This window comes from Pistacia vera, unplaced genomic scaffold, assembly GCF_008641045.1.
Source record: "Pistacia vera cultivar Batoury unplaced genomic scaffold, PisVer_v2 Contig54, whole genome shotgun sequence".
NCBI classification, from domain to species: domain Eukaryota; kingdom Viridiplantae; phylum Streptophyta; class Magnoliopsida; order Sapindales; family Anacardiaceae; genus Pistacia; species Pistacia vera.
In genome coordinates this window covers 466,098-477,532 of record NW_022196379.1, presented here as the reverse complement: position 1 = coordinate 477,532, position 11,435 = coordinate 466,098, and the positions used below count along the sequence as shown (strand labels likewise).

Genomic DNA, 11,435 nt, shown 5'->3' with positions numbered 1-11,435 from the left:
GGGAGTATCTCCTACCTTATGCTCATTTTTTTTTTTTTTTTTACTCCTATGTTCATTAGTGATTAAAATTGAGGACAATGTCATTTTCTGTTTGGGGGGTAGAGAAAAATTTTGAAAATTTTTGCATGTTTTAATTGACTTTTATCTTTGTATGTTTCATGGTTTTTGGGTTCTGTGTTGATTTAGTTTGTTTGTGTTATTTTTGTTCCCTAGATGATTTACATAAGTCCATGATGAGATTTTGATTGTTGGGATATTATTTATAGAAAATGCGAACCATTGTTTCAAGTTTAGGTTGGTTGACTTGAGTTAGCTTGAGGTTCGTTGAGTGGTTCAACCATCATTTTCATTCTTTCAGCATGCTTAGAAACATTTTATGTGGTTAGGTGAAGTTTTGATAATGTTAGTGGACTCTAGAACCTAGTTAAGAAGTGCTTGAGGCAAAATTCTAGGATTAGACATTGTTGAGGAAATGATTTAGGCATTTTTTGGAACGTTTTAGCCTTTCCAACCGACCCATGAATGAATCTTTCCCTAGTCACCCATTTGAGCCTTATGAGATTATCATTGCCTTATTTTTCTTGCAAACCAAAAATTGTCCAATCCCTTTACCCTAAACACTTTATCATACCTTTTAAGAGAATTATGGACCTAATGTATGATACAAAAGAGCTTGGAGAGGTGTGTGAATAAGTGATGGACCAAAATTCTAAGTTTGGGGGTTGCAAAAAGGGTAGGAAGAAGGGGCAATAGACCTCAATGTTGTTGTTAATATTTGTTCTTTAAANCATGAATGTGAAAATAGTGTAACTCTTAGGTTTAACCCATAAAAGTCCAAACGAAGTCAAAACCCTACCCGTTTTTCTTGAATTGATATTCTGTGTTTCAATTTGCTTTCTTAGTTAAGATTTAATTAGTTGTTTAATTTCAGTTTTGTTCTCTTTTTCATTAAAATTTGCTCCCACCAATCCAAAGAATTCGATTACTTCAACTTGATAACATTAGGAAACTTAGTGCTTTGCTACAGTCCTCGTGGGAACGATATCCTACCTATCACTTTATTACTTCAGCGACTAGTGCACTTGCTAGTTTTGCATGTTATAGAAAACACGCATCAAAAGGATGTCTAGATTTGAGCTCACTTCGATCTTCACGAATTAATCAAGGGAGTATCTCATACCTTAAGCTCATTTTTTTTTACTCCTATGTTCATTAGTGAGTAACATTGAGGACAATGTCATTTTCTGTTTGGGGGGTAGAGAAAAAGTTTGAAATTTTTTGCATGTTTTAATTGACTTTTATCTTTGTATGTTTTATGGATTTTGGGTTATGTGTTGATTTAGTTTGTTTGTGTTATTTTTGTTGCCTAGATGATTTACATAAGTCCATGATGAGATTTTTATTGTTGGGATATTATTTATGGAAAATGTGAAGCATTGCTTTAAGTTTAGGTTGGTTGACTTGATTTAGCTTGAGGTTCGTTGAGTGGTTCAACCATCATTTTCATTCTTTTAGCATGCTTAGAAACATTTTATGTGGTTAGGTGAAGTTTTGATAATGTTAGTGGACTCTAGAACCTAGTTAAGAAGTGCTTGAGGCGAAATTCTAGGATTAGACATTGTTGAGGAAATGATTTAGGCATTTTTTGGAATGTTTGAGCCTTTCCAGCCGACCCATGAATGAATCTTTCCCTAGTCACCCATTTGAGCCTTATGAGATTATCATTGCCTTATTTTCTTGCAAACCAAAAATTGTCCAATCCCTTTACCTAAACACTTCATCATACCCTTTAAGAGAATTATGGACCTAATGTATGACACAAAAGAGATTGGAGAGGTGTGTGAATAAGTAATGGATCAAAATTCTAAGTTTGGGGGTTGCAAAAAGGGTAGGAAGAAGGGGCAATAGACCTCAATGTTGTTGTCAATATTTGTTCTTTAAAAAAAAAAAAAAGAAAAAAAAAGAATGCTTTATTTCAATTCAAAATCAATAATAAGAAATGCATAAGTTTGAGGGCTGTAAAATGGCTGACACTTTGATTGGTGGTTGAGAAAGAAAGTGGAAATTGATGTAGCTCTTTGTGTTTCCATGAAGAAAACCGAGTTCGCCTACTTTGTTTATCTTATCCTTTTCCTTGGAGCCCACTACCAGAGCCTAACGTTACAAGCTTGCAAAGACCTCTTAATCCTTAGTGATGTCTAGTCCACATTAGTGGAGAGTAGTTCGATACTTAGGCTTATGGAGTCTACCACCATTTGATAAACTTTACATTTTCGCATAAAATAATCCAGGAAGTCGGAAGGTGGATTGAAGTGGGGATTACCTACTTAGGAGACCGATAGAGAAAGATAGTCAATCAATTTATAACTTCTTGGAGTGTTAAGCATTTTCTTGTAATAATGTTTCAACAATTTTTGAGACTTGCATTTGCAATCAATTATAGGCATCTCTTTTGTATTTGATTTTGATTTTTAAATTTTCCGCTACCTTCCTCAATTTTTTTTCTTTTTGTTGTTTTTCTTTAGTCTCATTTTGTACCTGATGCTCGAGGACGAGCATACCTTAAGTTTAGGGGGTATTTGATAATCCTAGGATTATACTGTATCTTCTAAGCTTTTTGGTAGGATTTTGGATACTTCTTATTAAGTTTTGTATCTGAATTGCAACTAAAATTCATATATTTTACGTTTCAGGCCAAAACATGCAGTTGGAGCAAAACTGAGCGAAATTGAGTTTTTGGACAAGGAATCAAGAGGAATTAGGAATCGGGGGAATTCTGATGCGGATTGAAAGCACTATGAAGCTTGTTTCAATTGGGGATCGCGAAGATCAAAGACTCAAGCAAATAAGCAAGCAGAGGGCAGTTTCGTAATTTCAAAGAGTTCAGCAAAGTTCGCCGCAGTGAAGATAATTCCTTGCCGCAGCAAGCTAGCCTCACGTCAGATGGTTCAACAAAAATTCAACTCGATGCTGCGAAAACTGCAAATTTTCTGTCTGTAAAACGTTGCCTTTTATTTGTATTAGATTAGAACCCTAGGGTTTGGGCATACTATTTAAGAGAGCTTAGCTCATTTTGTAAGGGAGTTCATGATTTTTAGGGAAGAAATTGGAGATTGGAAGCATTTTGGGTCTTCAATTAGGGAAAATTTCATTCTTTTCTTATTGTTTTAGCATGTTGAACTCTTTACTTACAGTATGTATTCTGATTTTCTTTAATTTGAATATGAACTAACTCACTTTTGGGTTAGAGTTTTGATCTAATCTGGATTACAATGGTTTAATCTACAAACAAATGTTGTTTTTAAGTTATATTGCTTGGATTTTGTATTTATTCTTGTTCTTAATGCAATTGAATGTTGAGTTTTCTTTGGTTCAATTAAATGTTGAGCATGATGAGACTGAGAAGTGATTCATGTGTTAGCCTCTTAGAGTAAATACCATAGATTGAATGAACGCAAGAGATAGGTTCGGAGATCTATGAAATCACTTTAGGATTCCACTTGGCTTAATAGACTTGGAACTATTAACCTTCACTTTGTTGGGTGCGGAAGCTTAATAGGGATAAGTAGTTGAATATAGCCTGAGAAGGTACATTCTACAGATTAGGATGTCCGATTTATAATCCTTGCATGTGAGTTTAAAGGCAACAGCAACCGTAGATTGAATTAGAGTAACCTAGCGAAGTCGAAACCCTAACCTCTTTGTCTAGAATTGATATTTTTGTAATTAGTTGATATTTTCTTAATTAGTTAGAATTTAATTTACGTTATTGATTTTGTGTTAATTTCTGCTTTTATTGTCTCCCGCAAATCCAACAATCTTTGTGTTCTTCAACTAGTTACAAAACTAGGAAAATTAGTACTTAACATGCAATTCTCGTGGGAACAATACTGTTCTCATCATTTTATTACTTTTTGCGACTAGTGCACTTGTTACATTGTATGTTTTTCAAATTACGCATCATTGAGCAGTCTGTCAACTTTTGGCTTGAGTTTTTGGGATCACTCCGTGTCCATTGACCTTTTTTTCCAGTGGATAGATCGAACCTTTGGGCTGATATTCAATCGGTGGCACATCACCTCGGGGTTTATTCCTGCCATATCAGCATGTCTCCAGGCAAATACATCTAGGTTATCCTTTAAGAGCCTGACTAATGGTTTACATAGCTCTTTATTGAGGTTACCCTCAATCTTGAGCATGCAAGTTGGTTCCAGCACACTAATGGGGGCCTCGCACAATTCTTCTATAGGGCTAGTTAATAATTCTTCCTTATGAATGCAAGGACTGATGGTATCCTCGACTAGCCCGGGTTATGGCTCGACTCTTGTGGTCACCATTGTCAAAGGTCGCTTACCTTTTGCTATCAGGGAGACAACTTGATTGTAGCACTCCCAAAAGTCTATTTGCGAGCTTTTGATGATCCCAACTCCAGCTAAAGTAGGGAACTTTATTGTTTAGCAGTGAACAGAAGTGACAACTTTCAGGTTGTCAAGGAGTGGCCTACCTAGTACTGCATTATACGTCATCGAACTGCTAACCACTATGAAGTCTACCATTAACTTCATTGTTTTGGTGCTCCTTGCCCAAAGTGATGGGTAGGGTGATCGTCCCTTTGGGAAATAGGCGATGATCACCCATGAATTTGTATAATATTGTTGACGACGGTTTCAGATCCTACTCACTAAAACCCATTTTGTGAAATGCCTCAATGTAGATAATATTGATTACGCTTCCATCATCTATCATGATCTGGTACACTTCCTTGTTCTCGATCTATGTGATAGAGCTTGAAAATACACATTTACTTAGTGGTTTATGGGGATTATCTGTGAGAAATTAAGCTTAATTTGGTAAAGTTGCTTAATACTTTTATAATTGTCTTTTATGGGATGACATGTGTGTTTGAGTGTTTTCAGGTTATTAGTGCTAACTGTTATGCTCGGATGAAGAATCATGTCGAAAATGGAATGAGTGATGAGTAGAAACAAACGGATCGAGAATCGGAGTTGAATTGAAAAAGTATGGAGCTTTGAAATAAAGAAGAGATTTTAGATTACGCTCCAGTTTGAGCATGCCTCGGTGTTTTGACAATAACTCGAGCTATAGACCTCAGATTAATACGATTCTTAAACAGTTGGAAAGATAATTTAAAATTATACATTTCATATGTTTACCACTTTTCCATATTCCATCTTTATGGTGCTAAAAATAATAATCTCTGGAGTGCTAAAGAATGGTACAAGGTTGGAAGAGGAATTGGACTATGTCACAGCACAGTGCCGCAACACACCTAGTCCAGAATCAACCATGCCACAACACTGTGCTGTAGAAGACTTAGTCCACAATCAACCATGCCATAGCACTGTGCTATAGCACACTTAATCCACAATCAACCGTGCCATGGCTGATGAACAATTTTAATCCTTGCAAGTATACGAATCACAACTGTAATATAGTGTGCACATGCAAGGGTCAATCCCATAGAGATTTGTAAGCACTCAATTAATCCGAATAAGCTATGCCTTAATTAAAACAAATAAATTCAAGCAAATTAGAGAACTAGTGATTAAAACTAAGTGTAAAAAGAAACTAAAAATTAACTACTACTGGCTGAGCCAAAATAACACCAATAAAAACTAATTTAAAAACCAATGAACTAACACCTAGGTATCCAATTTCACCATAATAATCCAGTTTTATGCCAACTATCAAACTGTTGTTATCACAATCCAATTTCTAGGGTTCGCACTCACATAATTAAGGCATTACCTTAAGGCATTTGGGATTAACCTAATATCTTTAACACAAGACTATCTAGGGCGTATAGTCTAGCCTAATGATTAAAAACCCATTAAACATAAGAGCACTCGAAATCATGAATAAAGGTGCATCTGTTAGGGCATATGCACAAATACTAATCATCCAAGAAATCATGAACCAATTAGCATTCTGTCAGGACGTATGCACAAAATACTAATCATCCATTCACATGAGCTATTCAAGATTAGCTAGGGTATGTAGTCTAACCTTGTCTCACACAATCAATTAATTAACATTAAAGGTGATCAAGCAATAACATCAATTAAAGATTGAATAAAGGATAATGAATAAAACTAGAATTGCAATGGATTGATAAGACAAATAGAATTAATAAAGACATAAAACCTTCTTATTAGGCTACATTGGATTCCTAGAAAAGTGTTTAGTTACACATGAGCATAAGGAAATCAAACCTCAAAATCTTGAAAACTATGAAGTACAAGAAGAAGATGATGAAACACTAGGTAAGATCTCCTCTCCTTGCCTCTTCCTAATTGTATTTGATATCATAAGCCCTAGCTCCCTAAAATATTTCTAACGATATCTATTTATAATATTAAAGTCGTGAGGGTATTACGGTAGAAAGTTATACTTCAATTAAAAACACATAATGACACATCTGCACATCTCCAAGATCTAATGTAACTTTTGTCTTCATTTTTAACCATATTCCAGGTTGAACTGGGCCATGATCAAAACATAAAAGTTTTATCTCTGTCTCTTAGCTTTAAAACGCTACTAGAACCAGGTCAATCAGAGTTGTGTAGCTCAAGTTATGATCATTTTCGTGCAGCATGTTCTGGAAGAAAAAATTCCGAACATAAATTTCCCGCATTGCACCGCGGCATGATTTATTGGCATTGCAGCATGAAGTTTCTGTCCATTTTGCAATTTTATGCTGTGGCATGGGAATAGTTCTGCTACGGTGAACAATCTTCAAAAATCCATAACTTCTTTGTTTGAGCTCCGATTCTCGAACTGTTTGTTCTTACATGCTTATGATTCTTTCATCTTAAATGTCCATGCTTGAAATCCTCATTTTTAGCACCTAAACACCTGAAAATTCACAAAACATACCCGTGATTCTAGAAAACAAAAGAGATATAGAAATTTAAGTAAAATTAACCAATTAAACCTAATTCCCTCACAAAATACCCTTAAAATCACTAAGTATGAGTGCACTTCCAAGCAATCATCACAACTCCCAACTAGCTTCTTGCTAGTCCCTAGCAACCAAAGCGATCTAAAATCTAGTTCTAACTAACTTAACCTAAACCATTTCCATAGGTTGGCAGGATTGCATTTAGCGTATGCAATAAGCCTTTAAACCCCTAGGTCCCTATACACCTGAAAATTCACAAAACATACCGTAATTCTATAATACAAAAGAGATATAGAAATTAAGTAAAATTAACCAATTAAACCTAATTTCCTCACAAAATACCCTTAGAATAACTAAGTATGAGTGTACTTTCAAGCAATCATCACAACTCCCAACCAGCTTCTTGCTAGTCCCTAGCAACCAAAGCGATCTAAAATCTAGTTCTAACTAACTTAACCTAAACCATTTCCGTAGGTTAACAGGATTGCATTTAGCGTATGCAATAAGCCTTTAAACCCCTAGGTCCCCATAATGGACGAGTTATAGTCTTGTGAGGGTTTACAACAATGTTACCCACAAACATCCAACAAATCTAACTAACACATAAACACTCACACATAAAATAAAAATAAAACAAAATTTTTCCAAACTAAGTCATATAAGTGTCTCAAAAATTGCATACACACAACATAGAGAATAATCAAACTTCACCTCAAATCTAGGAACATCCTAAACATCGATCTCACCTTCGTTCTCAACTCTCTAGCATCCATCAATCCACAATCTGTCAATCCTAAGACCGGAAATAATACCATATGCAACATCCATAGACAAAAAATTGATCCCAATAATTATGAAATATGAATAAAATTCTGTAAATACAAACTCCATAGGCCTACTTTTCCAACCACTCTCCACAATGTAGAACAATCACATAACTTTAGATCATTAGGACTTTATTAAGCTTGTAATGTTTAGGCTAAGGTATTGGGTTATGAAAGAATGGAAAGGAATCAACAAAATAAGAGGATTAATCTTACTTATTTGCAACAAAATCACTCAAAGCATATCACATTCTCTCTAAATTTCCCAACGGCATTTGCATTTACACACTTTCCATACTTCCTTGATTCATTCATTTTTTTCTTTTCTTTTTCTTCCTTTTTTTAGATTTTTTTTTTTTGTTTTGTTTTGTTTTTTGTTTTTAATGAAACTACAGTTAGGAAGCATAGATATTACAATCTTTCCCTTTTTACCTTGATATTCACAACACACCACAATCCCCAACCTATTCTTTTGAATACCCTCCAGAATTTTTTTTTTGAGAAAACATTCTAACCCACACAGAAACACTCTCACTTTGAATAATATTCAGATTAAATCCTCTTAAAATCATGGGTAGAGTAGTGTGTTTAAGGGTAACTGAAAGAAAATCAAGGCTAATATAAATTCAATATCGACACGAAAGGGTGACAAGAGATAATAAAATATAGGGTTGACTTGAAAGGCACAAACGGTCCAAAGATGGCCTAAGTCATTTCTTCATTCATGTGTTGTCTAGGATTTCACCTCAAGTGGTCATCAAATAGGTTCTAGAATTTGGGGATCTCAAAAATGTCATAGGAAAATTACACACAAAACATCCCTAAATGCTAGAACTAACCAACCACACAAACCATATTCTTGAGAATCTGAAACTTAGGCAAAACCAACGTTCAGAATTATTCCCAAACTAAAGTAAAACTTGACTTGTTCTAAATGCCCATGTCATTGCAATCATGTTATTATCATTGACATATAAATTAATTCAGAAAAGTTGAAACACGCTCAATTAAAAATAACATAAAAACACACCAAATCTCAAAAAAAAAAAAAAAATACAAAAATTAAAAAAAGAATTCAGAAAAGGGAACTTCTCCACCCCCAACCTAAAACCTACATTGTCCTCAATGTAACAATTAGAAAGGAAAAACAGAAAAGGAAAGAGAAAGTTACCTCCCTTTTAGAGACATCATCAAAACTTGTGTGGCACTACGGTGCCATTTTCATTATGCCGCGGCATCAAGTTTCTACCTAAATTGCCTTATGTCTCTTCCTTGCTACGCCATAGCATAAATATTTTATGCTATGGCATGAAGCTCTTTTCTTGCAAAACAACTAGACCATGAAATACAACAAAAACAATGAAAACACTTGGAAAACAAAAGAAAATAAAACCATAAATTAAATTAAAGAAAAAGTTCAAAGAAAAAGCTTGGGTTGCCTCCCAAGAAGCGCTTCATTTAACGTCTAGGATAGATGGAATACGGGGTGTCTGGTTCAAGGAGGCTTCCTCAACTCAACATCAGACGTCTTTGGTATTGTGCTATCTATGGCCTCTAAATACTCCTTTGCTTCTTACTCAGCAAATTCATTACCCTCTGTAGGCAAAGCCAACTCTACTTTATCTTTTGTCTCAACCTACAAAATACTAGAGAAAATTATTGGATCCATAGAATCAACAAGAAGACACTCATTAGCTTTAGAAGGAGAATACAAAGAATTGAAAATTGAAAATTCTGCAGTTTGATCAAGAATCGTCATTTGGAGTTTTTTGCACATCAATAATTGTATTTGTTTTGGCCATGAATCGTCCAAGCAAAATGGGCAATTCATTGTCGAACTTTGACGGCGTCTCCATATCTAACACCACAAAATCTACAGGAACAATCAATTTATCAATTTGAATTAAAATGTCCTCTACAATACCTCTTCAATACTTGACAGAACAATCTGCCAATTGTAGTGTCATTGTTGTAGGCTTCATTTCTCCTAATCCCAATTGTTGATAGATCGAAAATGGCATGTGGTTTATGCTTGCACCCAAATCCAACATAGCTCGCCTTTCCTTTTTATTACCAATAGTAATGTTGGTAATAAAAGTCCCAGGATCTTTCAGTTTGGGTTGTAATCTACTTTGCAGCACCGCACTAACTGTTTCAAATATCATTACTATTTCATGAGGCTCATTCTTATGCTTACATGTGGTCAGCTCTTTGAAAAACTTTGCGTAGGCAGGTAAGTTCCTAATCATGTAAGGCAAGGGTAAGTTCACATTAACTTTAGACAAGATATTATAAATTTCAAAGAATGACTTATCCCATTTGCTTTGGTGGAGCAACGATGGGACTAATCTCCTCATTTTGAATGGCTACGCTTGGTTGCTTCTCTTTAGCTCTATCTTCCCCTACATCATCATTTAAATTCACATTAGTCTCAGAATTAATTTCTTTATTAATTACCTTACCACTTCGTAGTACTGTGACTGCATTTTCTTGCTCAAGTTGGCTTGGTAATTTTCCAAGAACATGGCCTTGTACGGCCTCCACTACCTGTCCTATTTGAACCTCCAACTTCTTAATTGATGCCTCTTGCTGCTGAAATCTCTGTTCAAAATTCTGTTGGTTTTTCTGAGAAATTTGAATAAAATTATTCAATGTCTCTTCCAATGAGGGCTTCCACAGTTGATTATTAGAGCTCGCTTGTCGCTGATTGTTACTCTAAGAAAAATTGGGTTGTCCTCCAACCCAGATTATAAGTATTCAAACAAGGATCATGAGGCCTTAGGTTTTAGGAATTCATCATATTGGCTTGCTCAACAAACTCTTGAAAATTTCTATGAGAAGAACAAACGTTAGTTGCTTGACCAATAATACCACAAATAGCACCTACCTCGTTGGAATTTCTTAGTCCTTGTCCCATCATCATGTTGCACATAGTTTTCATTTTCTTGGTCAATTTTGAAACCTGCATAGCCAAATCAGTGTTAGTATTTACTTCATATATCCCTCTAGATATACCTTTAACACTTTTTTGTTGTGAATTTGCTCCAAGCATCTCATACAAATCATAAGTCTCTTGTGCAGTCTTCTCTCCCATAGCACCACTTGCAGCATTATCAACTATAGCTTGGCAAGCCTGTGTTAGTCCATCATAGAAAAATTGGTTAAGCAATTCTAAAGGATATCTATGATGTGGACATTGAACCAACAATAATTTAAAATGCTCCCAAGCCTCATGGAACGACTCACCTTCCATTTGTGAGAAAGTAGCGATCTTACCTCTAAACTCTGCAGTTTTGGCATGAGAATAGAATTTACCAATGAACTTATTATAAGCTGCATCCCAGGTGGTAAGTGAAGTAGGATTTAATGACATGAACCATGTTTTAGCTGCATCCTTCAAGGTGTAAAGAAAACAAAGCATCCGCAATTGATCTTCTGTCAAACTCTGCAAAGGAAACGTTTGAATAGGAGAATAAAAATCACGAATAAAGGTAAGTGGGTCCTCTGTGGCTATGCCATGGAATGACGGTAACATCAGAAAGTGAATGTACTTCAATTCGTAATTCCTTGCTGCCTCATTCAGCACTATGCAAGATGGCGATGTTCCTATGGTAGGACGTGCATACTCCGGCATAGGACGAGGTAGTTAAGCCATTATCTCTATTTCTAAACTTGAATCTGACGAATCT

General features: G+C 35.3%; 1 non-coding gene across 1 annotated transcript; it reads left to right on the top strand.

Moving 5' to 3' along the window:
* Nucleotides 1-10,926: 10,926 nt before the first annotated feature.
* On the top strand, nucleotides 10,927-11,031 carry LOC116107573. The gene has a single exon (XR_004124486.1). It is a non-coding gene; the product is annotated as a small nucleolar RNA R71 (small nucleolar RNA).
* The last annotated feature ends 404 nt before the right edge of the window (nucleotides 11,032-11,435 follow it).